Source organism: Cydia fagiglandana, chromosome 14 (genome assembly GCF_963556715.1).
Source record: "Cydia fagiglandana chromosome 14, ilCydFagi1.1, whole genome shotgun sequence".
Lineage (NCBI taxonomy): Eukaryota > Metazoa > Arthropoda > Insecta > Lepidoptera > Tortricidae > Cydia > Cydia fagiglandana.
This window is the reverse complement of record NC_085945.1, coordinates 6,780,175-6,798,945: the sequence shown is the minus strand read 5'-3', so window position 1 is coordinate 6,798,945 and position 18,771 is coordinate 6,780,175. Positions and strand designations below refer to the sequence as shown.

The 18,771-nt window shown below is 40.5% G+C and overlaps 1 protein-coding gene and 1 long non-coding RNA gene across 2 annotated transcripts in view; one reads left to right on the top strand and one right to left on the bottom strand.

Annotated features, from left to right (window-relative positions):
- The window catches only part of LOC134670642 (immunoglobulin superfamily member 10-like), a 477,034-nt gene that overhangs the window by 138,906 nt on the left and 319,357 nt on the right, over positions 1-18,771 (top strand). The gene's annotated exons all lie outside the window — the stretch shown is intronic.
- The window catches only part of LOC134670692 (uncharacterized), a 128,305-nt gene continuing 121,793 nt past the window's right edge, over positions 12,260-18,771 (bottom strand). The window contains exon 2 of the long non-coding RNA XR_010099109.1: positions 12,260-12,578. This is a non-coding gene — a long non-coding RNA (uncharacterized LOC134670692). The remainder of the gene's footprint in view (positions 12,579-18,771) is intronic.

Here is an 18,771-nt window from a genome sequence, read left to right as displayed (position 1 = left end):
CGTATTTTCACGGAAACTTACGAACTTGTCTTGCTATTTCAGTCAGTCTAGGTACAAAAAGTACTGAAGTTGACAGGACAAATACGATCGTTTCCAAGAAAATACTATTACAAACAATTATACAAAACAATTATACAATACGTCTGTAATTTGAACATCGCTCCAAATATTACTATATAAATATGTAATAAATAGGAGCACCTAATAGGCCACTTCTATACAGCTTAAAACAATTCAGGGCAAAGCATTAAATTTCAATGACGTTAAAATATTCAGCGTAATAATACACGCGTCTCGGGTGAAATTACAAAATGGCCGACATTCGCAGGTGTGACGTCATTTCCCAGTGAATTTTTCACGAACGGCAAATGGAATAAGTTGAATAACGTCCAGACACGGCACTAACAAGGTGGCATTACACGCCAAATTTGCCAGCATGCTATTTGTGGAAATGGAAACTGGCTTTTTTGGTGCAAGTTAAAGGAGTTGTTGACTCAGGTTGTCATTCTGAATCCCTAAGAACGTTTGTCCTAAAGTCACTTGCCCTAATTGGTTTGTCCTAACGGGCACATGCCCTAACAATCAATTGTCATAACGATTATTTTCCATAATGTAAGGTTCTGAAAAATGGTTAGGTTTAGAACTTGCTGCCATAAAAGTAGGTTAGGTTAGGGTTAGAACTGCGACCCTCGCAAAAAAGAAAATATACTAATAACATTAGGATAAGTAATCAATAATTAGGGAAACCAAAATTAGGGTTTTTAGCATTAGGACAACTGATCATTATGACAAACAATATTAGGGAATGCAAAGATAGGAAAAAAGACTTTAGGGATTCAGATATAGATCCGTTGACTCATCTTGTTTATACTTTAAGTAATTAACCGAAAACCGACTGCTTTGGCTCAGCGATCCAAAGAAAATCTTGGTCTTCGAAACGAGAGCGTGCCACCTGTCTCGATCCTGCGCATAGTCTAATAAAACATGGTCTTCTCTTCCCAGAGTGACACAGGCCTACGTCACAATAACATGGCCGCTATATATAGCGCTATCGCATATTATCATATATATATAGCGCTGTCGCATGATGACGTAGGCTTGTGTCAGTCAGGTGACCTAGAAAAGACGGGAAGAGAGTACCAGGCGGAGTATATTATTATACCATGATCCTGCGCAAAAAAAAAACACTTACACATACAAAAAATAAGTTTTTTTTTGATGTAATCATATGAGCCATTCGGTTTATAATACGTATAATTGGCGATACGATATTTTTTATGTGTTGCAATGAGTTCTTTATCTTTACCTGTAAAATTATTTTAAATGTACACCCGTCTGCGAAGTGCATACACTTTATGAATAAATTCAATGTCTATTAATAAAATACGTAGAGTGCGGTTACGCTAAATTTGTACCGAAATAGCATTAATTGTAGATTGTAGGTATAACAGCGGTTTGATGTAGCTGTTCGGTTAAACGTCAAACTTCTATGAAATTATGACGTATTAAATAACACTTCCATTGCGTACCTATGCTATCAAAATCGCTGCAGACTTTTCTTGGTCTATCTCTAGGTATTATCTTGAAGAGATCACTTTTTAATGTTATTGTTTACCTTTAAGATTTGTAACTTTTGCTGTGTTTCTTAAATTTATTATTTAAGGTGTTAAGATTAGTGTTATTTTTATTATGTTATATGACATAACGTTCTCTTTCTTGTAGATCGAATCGCAACAGAGACAGTAGGTCCTGTGAAACCACATCCGCTTTTAATTTAAACCATACCCCAAGGTGGCCCTTTATTAAGGACACGTTAAAAGGACTTGGTTTCTGGAATTGCCTTAATTCACGAATAAAAGGCTGTGGCGAAGGAAAAAAAATCTCCCAGTTTAACTTAAGTGGGTCTTAATGGAAAAACAAATTGACTGTCTCTAACGCTGATGTTTCTGCTAGGTCCCTCATTAAACAAAAAACCTATTTGTGGAAAGGGTGAAGTGGTTCCGCTGTTTCTAGTTTATTCATCAAATTGTGCTGTGGCTACGCTGTAGGCAGGGATGTTGCGGATGCAGATTTTTTGATATCCGCGGATGCGGATATTTAAAGCCTCACATCTGCGGATGCGGATGCGGGTGCGGATGTCAGGATTTGGTAGGTACTTAAAAGACGTCAAATATTACATTTTTAGCATTTTTTATTTAAAAAATCGAAACGTTTAGTATTTAAACAAGAATATAGGTGCGTTTTATTTAATAAAAAGTAACTTGGCCGACTTTTCCGTTATATACAATGACGAAATTACCTAGCACTTACGCCGCGGGCGCCGCCGCTAATACGTTCCTGTTACCGACTTGGTCGACATCCGCATCATGCGGATACTCCGCATCGATTTTATGCGGATGCGGATGTTGAAAATAATGCGGATATTCCGCGGATGCGGGACATTTGCTCATATTATTTTTCATTAACCCGCTCACCTGCTCCGTACAACCGAGCCACCATTTTACTAGTCTAATACTTATAGTTCGTAGCTTCGTAACTGAGCCCGGCGGCTAATCCTATTGTCTATTGTTAAGTAAAATCGCACGTGCTACTTACCTGCAAAAAAGGGTCATCCTTATTCTATTTGGTACCTGAGCGCAGGCTAGTCCAACGCTCAAAAAACCAGTGTAGTTGCGCTCTCCGATAACGCGCTTTTGTTACGCATCTCGATGACACATTTTAGACTGGTTCTGTAGCGTTCGACTCGCCGGCGCTCAGTAACCGAAGTACGCAGGTTTTTATGCAGGTGGTGGTGGCACGTGGCACGAGCGGTTTTACTTAACAATAGACAATAGGATTAGCTCGGGCTCAGTTACGAAGCTACGAACTATACCTATGTGTTTTGTTAACCAATCTTTACTTGTTTCAGGTACTTACAGTAAACAGAATTATAACACTAATCATATAAAAGTAAGTACGTAAGAACTGAGTAAGCGTGCAACTTACTCGGCGGTGTGGGCTTCCGATTTGGTGTTTAGTGATTAGTGACCCTCAAAAGGGTAGCAAAGGCCAAGCTCCTTAAGTAAACTTTGATGTTGATTTCTGTAAAACATTCTTTACTCTTAATGGGAAGACTGTTAAACTCAAGGTGTAAGCAAAGTAGCCTGATTGATTACTTTGTGGAGTAATCGCTGAAATTGTAGCGGAATTAATTAATAATGTAAAGATCAAACAGAAAGTTCAGTATGAATTATATAAAAGGGATATTGTATAATTAGATTTATTAAATCACGAAGTTACTAAGCATGATGTAATTAACAGCTTTAGATGTCAAGCAAATCATTGAAACGAGAAAATTCAAGAAATTATTAACTTGTTTGAATTTGTAACCTTACTATTAATAATTGCGTTACATGATTTTTCGTAATATAAGCTCCAAAGCAGTTAAAAAACCTGGGCAAGAGCATGTCGGGCCATGCTCGGACCGTAGTTACCCGCCCGTCAAAATAGATTTTTGGCAAAAACTCAAAAAATATTCAACCGATCATGTTCGCTTTAGTTTTATTTGAAATTCTTTACTAAATAAGCTTTACTCTCACGATTTATTTACATATTTTTGGACCTTTGGTTAAAAAAAACTGCTACAGGCACCGTCACAAAAAAATACAGCGAAAAAGTTCCGCAGCAGGCTTCGTCAAATCACTTAGTCTAAAAGTACACACTAAAAAACACCCACAAATAAAATACACCCTCAAACTTGCCGCCAGCAGAAGGCTGGCCGCATTTCCCTGTGGAATGGCGAAGCTAATTCTCTGGGCAAAATACTGGCCAGGGCCAGCCCTTTGGTCACCCGTGTCGTGTAGTCGTGTTTTTTTTTTGGTTAAAAAGTCAAATCTTTGCTTAAAAAGAAAAAAAAAACTGGTCAAGTGCGAGTTCGGACTCGCGTTTCTAGGGTTCCGTACATCACACAATTTTCAACAATTTTTTTTTGTACATGAAACGTCTTGAAAAACCCGAATGGGTCAATCAAAAACCAGATGTTATATGAACTTTTCTGGCGTGGTGGCTTATATCTCTGCAACTATGCAAAGTAGCTTAGATAGGAAGATTAAATGCCGAACAGTAGTACAAGTGTCCAAATGCGAAGACTGAAGACCGAGCTCCGCCTAGGGCTGATAGCTCGGAGCGTCCGACGGGTCGCCCTTCCTACAACTTCCGCATGTGTTTTAAAAGCGAAGGCCGAAGAGAGATAATACCGAGGGTGGCCAAAAAATAAGTGCATTCCCGTAGCCGGGGAGGTTATCGGATTATACTGAGCTTTACAACTTTTACTATGGGACCAACCCCGAAATCGCGAAAAAAAAATGTATCCTCGCATAGAAAAGGAACCAGCCAAAATATATGAAACAGCCAAATTTTTGCTCGCGATTTCGGGGTTGGACGTTGGCAACGGGACTAAACTTAGTTAATTTTTTGGCCACCCTGTATAGTGCTTTTTAAAACACGTAACAATAGTAACCTAATCAATCAGTACTACACTTGTACCAATGCGGCGGTGTGCCAGATACAGCCTAGTCGCATTTTTTGCCGTCAATCCGACTCACGCTTGAAGCTAAAGGCACGCCTCTTCGGGACACTTCGGGCCTTCGGCCTTATGCGGATATCGGCCTAGGGCCTTCGTAATAGCTGTCTATATAACGTTTCACTTAAACCATTGCGGCTGTGTCCCTAAAAAACCTAAACCGCATTTTTGTTCTTAAATCCGACTCACGCTTGACTATAAATTTCTAATAGGTTTTCCTGTCATCTTTAGGTAAAGGACTATTTTGTGTATTTTTTTCAGAATTTTAGACCCTGTAGTTTCGGAGATAGAGGGGGGGGAATGGTAATTTTTTGTCTATTTTCTTGAATAACTTCTAAAGTTTTTATCGTAAATTTATAAAAAAAATATATTTGTTATTCTCACAATGAGCTCTTTCGTTTGATATGTAACACGATATAGTTTGCAAAACTTTGTTTTTAAATTTTATCTTTTACCCCCCAAAAGTAGCCCTTATGTTTAAAATTAATTTGTTGACGTTACATATCCATCTTTGGGTCACAGACTTACATATGTGTACCAAATTTCAACTTAATTGGTCCAGTAGTTTCGGAGCAAATTGGCTGTGACAGACGGACGGACAGACAGACGCACGAGTGATCCTATAAGGGTTCCGTTTTTTCCTTTTGAGGTACGGAACCCTAAAAAATAGTCAAAGCCCAGATGTCGTTACAAGTGAGGTCTGTCGGGTTAAGGATGACTCACGTTAGACCGAGCCGTGTCCGGGCCGGAGCTTCCGGAGCTTCCTTTTCTATGACATGACAGGCGATCACGTGATGTTTTCCATAGAAAACAATGCACCGGAAGCCCGCCGGACATGACCCGGTCTAACGTGAGTCATTCTTTATTTGGACCGAAATCTGGTGGAAAAGATTACAGACGAAAGCAAACTTTCGATATTGCTGCTGATGTTTGTCGTTGCCAAGAAAATAATTGCAAAAAAGATGATTTCTTTGTCGCCAGGCAAACATAAATAATGGCGCAATTAAGTATACAAAATGAGCTTTCGTTTCCAGCAAGCCGAGACTATTTGTCAAAAGGTTTCTCAAGCCAATGTTGTTTGGAGAAATCTCAGGGATCCCTGGAGGTATAATAATGTTTTTATCCGTAACACTCGTATAGAGTTAGAATTTTAATAAAAAATACGACGATAAACATGACGTTCAGCCGGTTTTAGGGTTCCGTACCTCAAAAGGAAAAAGTGGAACCCTTTAAAGAATCACTTTGTTGTCCGTCCGTCCGTCCGTTCATCTGTCTGTCAAGACCCTTTATTTATCTCAGGAACGCTTGGAGGTATCGAAAGCTGTGAAAAAAATCAAACTTCTAAGTTAAAGTAAAAAAAGATTCGGCCGTTTTTGCCGCAAAGAAAGTAAATTTCGGCGCTCTCAAGGGAATCAAAATTGATAGGCCTAATCCCGTTGACTTAAAACTATAAAATTTGGCAAGCAATGTCGTATATAAACATACAAATACAATCTCAAAACTATAAATAAATAAGAAATAAAATTTAAAAAAAATGTTACATTTGTACGGAACCCTCAGTGGACAGTACGACTCGCACTTACGGTTTTTTATGTACCTACAGCAGAATAATAACCGGTGCTGTTTATTTTATCCGAAGTAGTGTTGAAAAAACTCGAGTTTTAGACTTGAAAGGGAGCCTATTCGCATAAAAAATGAATTCCTACCTAATTAAGACTTCGGTGTCCACATCATCTAGAGGAGGTATTAATTAAAATTCAAAATTTACGTTCTTTTTTAATTAGCTTGAGACTTTTTTGAGTTTTTTTGTAGAGATTAATTTTTTTATGAATTCCTATTTTTACTTCATATTTTACGACGCTTTTTCTACATATCTATTCATGGAAAAGAAAACTAACAAAGTTTTGCTAAGATTTATGAAAAAAAGGATAATTAGGTATCGTTTAACGACGATTGTTACATCACTTATTAAGTGTTATTATTTAGATAGGTCTTTGAATATTGACGACGAAGTCTCTAAGTGTCATCGTTCTCCTATAAATGTGGTGACTGCTATGTAATTATTGGCCACTCCACTGTAATTGGCCACTCTTAACAATAAGACAACTGCCTTGTTTCTTTCTGATTCAATTACTAAGAGGGGGGGGGGGGCAATAATAGTAGTCACTAGAGATGCAACGGATAGTTGTTTAGCCGGATACCGGATACCGGATATTCGGCCTGACCATCAGCCGAATATCCGGTATCCGGACGCTGGATATTCGGCCAGCGGAACTATACCTACATTTCGATTTTTCAGGTGCGCATTCGGCAGGTTTGACCTGTTTCCTAGTGAACGTTCGCGCGAACTCATTTCTAGGTTCGAAATGAGTGCGCGGGCAAGTCAATGGAATTATTAAATTGTTTTAAAATAATAAACAAGTACGATTATGACCGTGTCTGTTTCTTAAATCCAATTTGTTTACTCCGAAATCAAACAATGTTACTATCCGGTGTCCGGCCGGATAGTAAAATAATGGCCGGATAGGCCGGATACCGGATAGTAACCGGATATCCGGTGCATCTCTAGTAGTCACCCTAATCTAAAATATTTCAGTATGTGAACATGGTTTCGCGTTCACAGTATCAATAACCATAAGATAACAAACTCGGTTTTAGAAGCAAATAAACACGCACAATATTTAGAGAGAGTGCTCAAACATCCTTGCGGCGACGGAATATCTCGAAACGGCGAACATTTGAAGTTGTGGAACTTACACCGATCTGTTTGACTACTTACAAAGTTTAGATCTTAGTTTGTATTGTACCTATTATTGATGCTTAATAAAGTTTTTTTTTGTATTTTTTGTGGGTAAATTTATTTATCAGGCGACTGAATGTGGGTAGGCATTTTTTGGTTTCGAAGAAAGTCCTATGCTGAATTGACGTATTTTCTTGGCGTCGCTTCATCAGCTCCTGCAAGCCTATTGTGGATCGCTTTATCCACGTGATAAAACCACTGTCACTTTTTAACTCTGCGGGATAGCAAGAGACGGACACCGTTTTATCACGCTGTCACGTAGACAAATAGGACCATCACATCCGGCCTCTCCCCTTGTTGTTCTGGCCTCTCCTGATGTTCTGGCCTGTTAATGATAAAGCTATGTAATAAGGTCTCGCCATCTCCGTCTGGGCCTGGTCACCCGCGCTCTTGCGGCATCCAATTGGTGGCTATACTAGCCCACCTATCCGGATGCATGCTGACGACTTGACCCGCCTAGTTTTGTCATACCTAGGTACTTCGTTATTGAAAAAGTAATTTAAACATGTCCAGGTTTTTTACTATTATTAGGGAGACCGGGTAAAATATGTCAGACCGATTAAAAGTATCCAAACAAGTATTAATCAATTACGTTCAGTATTTTTGTCGCCGCAGCTTTTATTCCGAGCCTGTTCTGCCCAATGCCCACAGTGCGGTGGCGAGTGCTCGCATCGGGCACACCTGTTAACCCGCTTGTGAAAAAAAAATGCCAAAAATTTCAACAAGCTTTTATCGCTGACTTTACTTTTCTTTCAACAGGCAATACTTACTTACTTACTTACTCCTCTGGCGCAGCGACCCAAAGTGTGTCTTGGCCTCCAACACGACTGCTCGCCACTGATCCCGGTCTTGTGCCGTGTCTCGCCAGTTCTCAACCCGGAGCTCGCGCAGATCAGCGTCCACCACATCCGCCCATCGATACCTAGGTCGACCAACCGGGCGGCGTCCTATCGGTTTTCCCTCAAACGCTCTTTTCACCGCCCGATCACCTTCCATTCGCTGAAGATGGCCGAGCCACCGAAGCCTTTGCGCCTTTGTCACACCAATGATGTTTGGTTCAGCAGCTAGTTCTTCAACTTCGGCGTTCTTTCGGATTCTCCAGCTGCCATCGGGTCTCTGCGTTGGGCCGAGGATTTTGCGGAGAATCTTCCTTTCGGCCACCAACAGCTTATTTTCCTCCTTCAGAGTTAGTGTCCAGGCTTCACATCCGTATGTTAAAATAGGTCGTATCACGGTCTTGTAAATTCGGATCTTAGTTTTTCTGCTGAGAAGCCTGGACACCAAGACTTTATGCAGAGCTGCGCCGCATCGCAAGGCATTCTGAATGCGAATGTCGATTTCTTCGTCACTTCTAAAGGCTCCTTTTCACGTTGGGCCAACGCCAACGCCAACGAGGGACGCATTTATGCGTTAGAGGGAGCAAGTGATATTGCTATCTCATTCTACCGCATGGCTGCGTCCCTCGTTGGCTTTGGCGTTGGCCCAACGTGAAGAGGAGCCTTGATAAACCCAAACACAATTAGGTTGCGTTGTTTTATCACACAGTTGTTATGGCCACCTCCTGTGCCGATCATTAGATCAACTCGATGGTCCATAATATTGCATTGTTACCCAACTTACGGCCCAATTCGAACTTTGAGATACGTCAGTTAATAGATCTAGAAAAGATATGGATTAGATATGTCAGTGTCATAAGTGACGTTTTTGTTTAAAGAAATGTCACATTTGACACTGACGTATCTAATCCATGTCTATTCTAGATCTATTAAATGACGTATTTTAAAGTTCGAATTGGGCCGTTACTTTCTTTAGACCCACTTGCACCATCCCACTAACCCGGGGTTAAGCGGTTTAACCGTCAACCCAGTGTCAAATTGTACTGGTAACCATGGTAACTCCAGGTTTAACCGGTTAACCCCGGGTTAGTGGAATGGTGCAAGTGGGCCTTAACTAGTCTCTTTGTCCAGCTCATTTCCCAGGTCAGCTGGGGTCGGGCCTCGTACGTCGGCGCCAGGACAATCTATCCTGGGTTCTGTGTGGTCACTTAGTCAGGTTTAGTGTCCTCATCACTTTTTCGACATTGGTCCCGGTTGCTGGTCTTTTGCCTCTTCCTCTGGGGTTGCTTGTTATGTTACCTTCCTCACTGTGTAAAGTAGAATTTAGTGCCTTCCTTCAAAGCCCTTTTCCAACTTTTTTTTCACTTATGTACAGTCGCCATTAGATATATCGGAGCGGCCAAGGTGTTCACAATATCTAAACACGCACTCTAAACGCCTTGACAATAGAGGCGTGTTCAGATATTTGTGAGCACCTTGACCGCTCCGATATATCTGATGGCGACTGTAATTATTTCAGCAAAAGCTTGTGGTCAATTAATGGTTAAATATTTCGCAACCAATGGGTACAATAACTCCGGACATGTAAATGTTTTATCTCCCTCCGTAAATACGGCCCGATATAAAAACAATAAGCCGAATGTACGGCCGAGTGCCGCTTTTGTTTGCTGATTGGAAATCGAATAAAGACCGGTATTAAATGTTCGATTCGTCCATTAATTTAATTGTTAAAGGTCCATCGGACGCCATATTTATAATTTCAAAGTCGATGAGGGATGGAGAGATGACAAGGGTACCTATTTGTACAGATGAGAGCGATGTACCTACTCGTACGTTTTGTGTAGGAATCCGTTGTCACTTTTTATTTAGACCCTTTCAATGAAAGCCCAGTTATCGATATTAAACTTTCGTGAGACATATTTTAAATTGTTTATACGACAACGGTTTCACTCACTTGAATTTCTAGTCGCTATTGGCGACATGTTTCGGGCCCGTCGGGGGTCCTTCCTCAGGCTCGAGTGCTCGCGGCGATTGCAACTCGTGCACTTTAAAGCCCAGTAAGTTTGTGTTCTTCTCTCACTCTCACTGAGCGTCAGCGTGGGTGCCCGGAAGCGCGGATATCATGTTTTATAATTTTATTTTTCTTGTACCCTTTTTTAAATAAAATTAAAAGTAATCGCCTCGCTACCTTCCTTTAAATGATATTGCCGATTTATAGTATCAATTTTAATTTTTTTAACTTTTCTGCATTAAAAATAGTTAAAAAAAAATTGTGGTAAATTGTTATAAACATTCTTATAAATTTCTAAAGTGCATTACGAGTCTGAGTCCAAATACCGGACCTTTCGGACAAAGAAACTCTCTTCATCAATACCGGGATCCCGGGATTGTAAATACTTAAGAATAAGCTTGAAATACTTTAAAAAAATCATACTTTTATATGTATGAATGGGTTCAAATCATGCGTCCATATTCGCTAGTATCATAGACTGCAAGTTCATATTAAACAAGAAAATAAATATACTATGGGCCTTATTTAGCGCAGATCTGGTTTAAAATTCGAAATAGCAACTGTGGCGCGCGGTCCTGTGAAAACTTTATACCAACGGACGTCCAAAGGGTTAAGAATGTTAAGTTACATTAACCCCTCGCCGCGAGACTAAGTTTGTTAAAATTTTAACTATTTTGAGGTAAATTTTTGTCGGAGTATGCGACGCCAGAATTTGAGCACAAACTCTTGTAGTGTTTAACCCTTGCAGGTAACATTCCGCGCCGTACCACAGACTTCGTAAATAGCTGCGTCAGGTTAAAACACAGACTAAACATCCTCCAGACTGAGCATAGTCGCGCTACCCCCTCTGCCACGCATACGGTAATTTTACTCCATGTTCGAGTCGAAAGTGTCTAGAGTGACATTCCATTTCCAACTGCAGCTGCAATACTGTTCATTTTACTATTGAAATTGACAATGACAGCGACGCGTTTCCATAGTAAAATGAACAGTATTGCAGCTGCAGTTGGAAATGGAATGTCACTCAGGCGTCCGTGTCTTTGAACGGACCAATCACGGCACGGGACTTCGCTCACCTCGTCCCGCGCACCCCCGCATTTTTGGCATCATCGGTTGCATGAAATAATTGCTCTAAACTCGGTCTAGGGTTAAAATAATATATAACTAAAGTATCATTCTATGGAACTTGCTAACTATGTAAACAAACCGCCATATTGAAATTGTCAAAGAATGATGAATTTACTACTGACTTTTATTTACATAGTTAGTAAGTTCCATAGAACGACACTTTAAAGAGGTAGTGGAGTTCAGCTAAATGCGGGCCCTCTTACGATTTGAACTTTAAGATACGTCAAAAATGTGAGAAAGATACTAAAGATGTTTCGTTTGTAATATATCTTGAGCCTCAAGAGTAGATATTACATTTAAAATCTCTGAAAATAATTAGTATGACTACATTATTTTCATTTGGACCTCCACATCCACAGTCAATGTAAATGCTAGCTACTGCATAAACTCATTCGCATTGCATCTCGCTCGTACATATGTAAATATGCATTGGTGCGAGCGAGATGCACTCTTGGACCTCCACAAGCCCACGTCTCCAAAACACGGAGCACTGCGGCAGGCGTTCAAGGAAGATGCGCCAACTCTTACCATGAATATACTTCAGCTGTAAAAGCTAGCTACCGCATAAACTCACTCGCATTGCATCTTGCTCGTACATATGTAAATATGCGTAGGTGCGAGCGAGAAGCATGCGAGCAAGTCTAGCGACTTCGGCCGCGTTACTAATGGTACGGGCTCTGAATATTTACACGGTTGAGTAGTCTGTTTGCTCGCGAAATTCGAGTCGGAAGTGAGTTTGCTTTCAGTTATAAACAAATGTATGACAAACACGTCTTCCATTACTAGAATGGAACTGAAGAGACGGTATTTGTGAGTCAACAATGAGGGGAGATATTTAAGGAAATATTTGTTTAATGTGTAGTGGAAAATTAAACTATATATGTACTTATCGCTTTGTTGTTATTTAAATACAAATCATCTCTTCTTCCTCGCGTTATCCCGGCATTTTGCCACGGCTCAAGGGAGCCTGGGGTCCGCTAGACAATTAATCCCAAGAATTGACGTAGACACTAGTTTTTACGAAAGCGACTGACATCTGACCTTCCAACCCAGAGGGGAAACTAGGTCTTATTGGGATTAGTCCGGTTTCCTCACGATATTTTCCTTCACCGAAAAGCGACTGGTAAAATATCAAATGATATTTCGTACATAAGTTTCGAAAAACTCATTGGTACGAGCCGGGGTTTGAACCCGCGACCTCCGGATTGCAAGTCGCACACTCTTACCGCTAGGCCACCAGCGCTCTAATTTAAATACAAACATCAACAATAAATAAATAAAATACAACTTTAGTTAAATATGGCCAGCAATATAATCTTCAAAGTAAATGTGTAGGACATTTACTTTGAAGATTATGGCTAAGAGGGAATACATCACTCTGTATAACAAAATAAAGCGCCAGGAAGCGATCAAATAACAGCAGAAGTACTTACAGCTATGGGGGACCTGGGTGTAGCGACACTATTCAAGATTTGCTCACATGTCTGGCAATACGGTGATTGGCCACAGGATTGGTCGGAATCCGTTATACTACCGCTGCACAAGAAAGGGTCAACCAAGAACTGCAGCAATTATCGAACCTTGTCCCTCATATCACATGCCAGCAAAGTCTTGCTCCACATTATCAACAATCGCATCCGCTACTACCTGGATTGGCAAATCCCGCAGGAGCAAGCGGGTTTTGTGAAGGGCAGGGGCACTCGGGAGCAGATTCTCAATGTCAGGCAGCTCGTTGAAAAGGCATACGAGTTTGATACGCCAGTGATAATGTGTTTCGTGGACTACAGCAAAGCGTTCGACTGTGTCAACTGGAGTTGTTTATGGAAAGTCCTACAAGATCTTGGAGTACCCCATCATCTCACCGCCCTACTTCGCACCCTGTATGGCTCAAGTCAAGGAGTCGTAAGAGTCGATAAAACGACCTCAAAGCCCTTTAAATTTCAACAAGGAGTTCGCCAGGGATGCAGTTTATCGCCCATTCTGTTCAACGCCTATGGAGAGCACATTATGAGACGTACCTGCGAGAACTGGGAGGGAGGCATCGCAGTTGGTGGTGTAAAAATCACCAACTTGCGCTACGCCGATGACACTACTCTGCTAGCAGCAAATGAGTCGGAAATGGTTGCACTTCTAAACCGAATGGAGCGGATTAGCGAGGAGATGGGACTTTCCGTAAACAGGTCCAAAACCAAGGTCATGGTGGTGGATAGAACTGGGAAATTGGCACTCACTGGTGCGTTGGGCCTCCAGACAGTGGACAATTTTATCTACCTAGGCTCCAACATCAGCAACAATGGTTCGTGCGAGAAGGAAGTGCGCAGGAGAATTGGCATGGCCAAGAGCGCCATGTCTCAGCTTGGAAATATCTGGAAAGATCGCAGCATTTCCGTAAAAACTAAAACCAAATTGGTACGGACTCTAGTCTTCTCAATCTTTACGTATGGCGCTGAGACGTGGACGTTGAAAGCTGCTGACCGCAAACGCACTGACGCTTTCGAGATGTGGTGCTGGAGAAAGATGCTTCGTATCCCCTGGACAGCATTTCGGACTAACGTCTCCATACTGCGAGAACTCAAGATCTCGTCGCGGCTGTCATCTGAATGTCTACGCAGAGTCCTTGAGTACTTCGGACATATAGCAAGGAAAGACGGTGACAGCCTCGAAAAGCTTTTTGTGACAGGCAAAGTGGATGGGAAAAGGCCTGGGCGTGGACGCAGTCCAATACGTTGGTCCGACCAGATCCGCACCGCTCTTGACTCCACAGTCCACAGGGCTCTCCATACCGCCAAGGACAGAACCAGATGGAGAGGAATTGTGAAGGGGAGGGTGATTCTGAAGGGAGGTCACGACCCTCATTAGTGAGGATAACGACGCAAGGAGGAGGATAACAAAATAAAAACCGGGCAAGTGCGAGTCGGACTCGCGCCGTACCATAATGCAAAAAGGCAAAAAAAAAACGGTCACCCATCCAAGTACTGACCCCGCCCGACGTTGCTTAACTTCGGTCAAAAATCACGTTTGGTGTATGGGAGCCCCACTTAAATCTTTATTTTATTCTGTTTTTAGTATTTGTTGTTATAGCGGCAACAGAAATACATCATCTGTGAAAATTTCAACTGTCTATCTATCACGGTTCGTGAGATACAGCCTGGTGACAGACGGACGGACAGCAGAGTCTTAGTAATAGGGACCCGTTTTACCCTTTGGGTACGGAACCCTAAATAATGTAAGATTTCAATAACAATTGTTGTCATTTGATACTGAAATCACCGTAGCCGAATTCTGAGGTAAAAATAATATTTCATAGCACAATATTAATCTTACTAAGTATAGAGAAAAAAGATACGTAAATAACCAAGTTAAAAGGGAGCATTCTTGAGCGTTTGTTCACAAGGAAAATAATATTCCATACATGACATTACAAAGAGGCAAAAGGGGAGTTAAGTAATAATGCTTCACAAGCGAAAAACTATTTGAAAATAATGTATGAATCAAATTTCTGACATCAAACAAAATTGCAACACATCAAAGAAGGATATTATAATATAGAGGAGTGATATAAGCAAAGTGGGGCTTAATATTGTTCGACAAAGTTCAAGGAGCGTATTTAAAATCAACATATAAAAGCTTTAATACCAATTTGCTTTAAAAGCGTTACTCGCGCTCTAAAATCATAATAATCGCGTAATTACCTTTCGACATTAACCCATTGCACTTTTAGTAAAAACAACAACAAAATAGCAGTTTGTAATGCTAGGTACTAATATAATAACCTACAGATAGCACTTACACATACATACATCACTGGCTCAGTGACCCAAAGAGGATCTTGGCCTCTGACACAAGAGAGCGCCATTCTGCCCTATTCTGCACTTACACACACTTACTTACAGATAGCACTTACCTACTTCAAAAATATTATGTTTGATATAAGAATAAATGGACATACAGTCTGCCTTCTAAGCTAAAAAGCGGTATATGCATTAAGTTTTCATTGAAAATACATACCTACGTCCTTTTAGCTTAGGAGGGCAGCAGTAGCCACGACCAGCTATTAAAATAGGCCTTAGATCTAATGTACACGCAATACGAGAGTAACATCTATCATTTTTATATGGTTATTGCCGCTTTCACAGTCGCGGAAACAATACATTTATGATATCATTACGGTACCTTAAATGTACGTTTGAGAAAAATAGTAGTAAGACTTATAATGGCCCTTTTCTTGCTCAGCGAATGTATCCCTATACCTACAGGTCGGTAAGGCCTTCTGTACGGATATGCCTGATGGTCGTTCTTGTCTACGTGACAGCGTGATAAAACGGTAGGTATCCGTCACTTTCAATCGTGCTTTGTTAAAAAGTGACGGATATTTTGTCATGTGGATAAAGGTGACGTCCCACGGGTAAAGGTACCTTATGGCTGTTGGCGCTTACGCTATTATTAACGTCGCTCCAATATTATTGCGGCGCTATGCGACGTAAGCGCCGGCCGCCATAAGGTACCTTTTTCCGTGGAACGTCACAAATACGTCCATAATAGGCCTGCTGGGCACCCTACCATCTTGCTTTGAACTAGCTCCGATGTTTTATTAAGGTAAAGGGTTCTCTTATTTTACAATTATTTTTATGTTTGGATTATGTTCCTTTTAAAATACCAGTATTAATAACATAAAAAATTGCTTATATTGTCGAAAGCAACATTGAACTTTGAAAGTAATAAGTACCTAATTAAAATCTAATTTGTATTGTTGTCTGGGAAAACGCTTGCGGGATAGGGGTTGCGATCCTAGGTCTGGTTCGTACCTGGTCCAGCGTATATCGTTGGCTATTCAGCGCGGGAACGCCGCTGGTATTTTGGGGACGTTTGTGCCGGGTACTTACCGGATTAGGATATAGGTTTATGGCTTGTTATTGTGTTGTGTACCAATTTTCTTTTATATTTGACGATGCGTGTTGCTGATGACATATGTGGAAGTATACATTTTATTTTGACGAAACCTGAGGTGGATGAGCTATCTGTATAGTGACGAAGCCTGCGCTGTGGATCTGAAGGTACTGCTATTATTATGTTTTTTTGTGGGTCAATAAAATTGTAGATTTGTATTTCGCAGTACTAAATACAATGTCACATCTGAAAGGTACTTGAAGGACAAATTTAATTTTGATTAACGAATATATGGTAAACATGGTAAACTTTGAAAGTTAAACGATACTGCTTAAATTCTAAAGTGTTTTGTGAATGAACATTAAATTTTCGCAACCGAAATGTGAGATGATTCTCTCATTAATGCGTTGAGTGAGAAACTTGAGCTATTAAGTGAGGAGTGTCTTTTCAAAAGGGGTTATTTTTGTATAGTGTTCATAGACATATAAGCCTTTTTGAAAAGACTCCTCAAATTTAAACAGTACCAATGTATATAGTACCAGTGATATAAAATCACATATTTGAAGACAACGTATATTTATTGAGCAGTATCTTTCATATATTCTTTGTTTTAATGGGATAAAACACCTCGTTTAACCTTTTGGCCGCCACGTTAATGAAGTAATTGTCATCAACGCCATGTCTAAAATTGCACGTAGACAACCCACATAACATCAAGTCGTGGCGTGTGGAGCGCGACTAGGGTTTGCAATCCGGATCCGAAATGTATGAAATTATCCGGATCTGGATCCGGATCCGCGGATCTTCCCATACATTTCGGATCCGTCGTGCAAACCAAAAGCGCGACTTTAAATCAAGTCAATGGCGACAAAAAGGTTTATAAATAGCAACGAAAAATAAACATGTAAAACATGTATTTGTAAAGGAGTTCTTAAATCAACAATGATTGGTGAAATTTTCGGTACAGTGGATAAGAAAGATTATAAAATGGTCTAGGAAAAATCCCAGGTTTTCACATCACAATAAAGCCCTTGCTACACGGTCGCCGACAAGCCCCCAGACCGCGTGGCCTTGGCCGGTCCCGGACCGTGTAGACAGTTGTTACCAACAAAATTTGACCAAAACTGACCAAGGACAGACCAAGGTCAGACGGTTAGACGGCTTGTCGGCGACCGTGTAGCAAGCCTTTAAAAAGAGCAGGCCTCGCCAGTTGGCTCAAATGCAAATCCTATCGCTTCGTCATCGTTATCCGGTAATTAACCCAGTAACAACGTCTCCTAATGAAGGGCTGGTGTTATGAATGTTTGCAGGATTATTATCGCCCCTCGGCGCGATTCGGGAAATGAATTAGAGATTAATTAGATACGAAATAGTAAAGATATGTGACGTCCCACGGATAAAGGTACCTTATGGCGGTTGGTTGGCGGTTGCTATTATTAACTCCGCTCCAATATTATTGCGGCGCTATGCGACGTAAGCGCCGGCCGCCATAAGGTACCTTTTCCGTGGAACGTCACATATCTTCACTATTTCATATGTAGTGAATCTCTAACTCATTTCCCGAATCGAGCCGCCTATTTTGTGTTTTAAAAGAATATTATTCTTTCGAGTTTACGATGTAAAAAAAATGAAAATAATTGTTTGTCACGCGTTATTTCTAAGGTGTTTTCATTATGGTAAAAATGGCCTAAAAATGTTCAGGTACCGTAAAACGAGGTGAGTAGGTTTCGCGAGGAGAGGTGGGCTATGAATGGGGAGAGAAGGTTTGAGAGGGAGGTCAGAAGGGATTTAAGGCTACTGCTACAAAAATAATGTATTCCAATTTAAAATGGGGCTATAGTAATACGCATAATAAAAAAAATCGATACAACACTCTTCCAAAATCACCTTTGTATGAAAACCCCTCTCATCCCAAATACGAGGCACTACGGGGTGAGGTGGGTTTTCCTCTTTATCGTCAAAGTTATGAAATGGAACTACCCAAAATAAAATAAAAACTAAAATACAAACGTCCGGAACACTTATTATACACCATTCAGTTTTAATATGTAAAAATAAAATGTTATCGAGGTTTGAATTTCAGTTTTGACCCTACTCACCCCATTTTACGGTAATACTTATCCACTTACCAGGTGTTAGAATAATGTACGTTTAATGCAGGTTTATTAAGCCAACCGTATACTGTTACTGTTGCTGTACCTACCAGCTCAAAATGGTGCACTAGTTTTATTAAGAGCTGCATGGGTCGTGTAATATATTTATGCCAAATGAATTCTGCTGTTCTGCCATTTTTCAGGATTTTTAGTTGTCTAAGGGAATGAAATATTTCAAGATGCTAAAAAAGGATTAGATACTGCAATTTAAGAGCTATCACTTAAGTTCGTTTGGAAGTCTGTGTAAGTCAAACTGTGGTTAACTAATTTTATGCATACGACACAGTTCTAGAGATCTTGGTCTAAGAACTATGTTTTATTTATCGTATTTATCTAAACCTAAACTATAGAGTTACCTAATCCAAGTTTTATTCTAGTTAGTTCCTTAAAATATC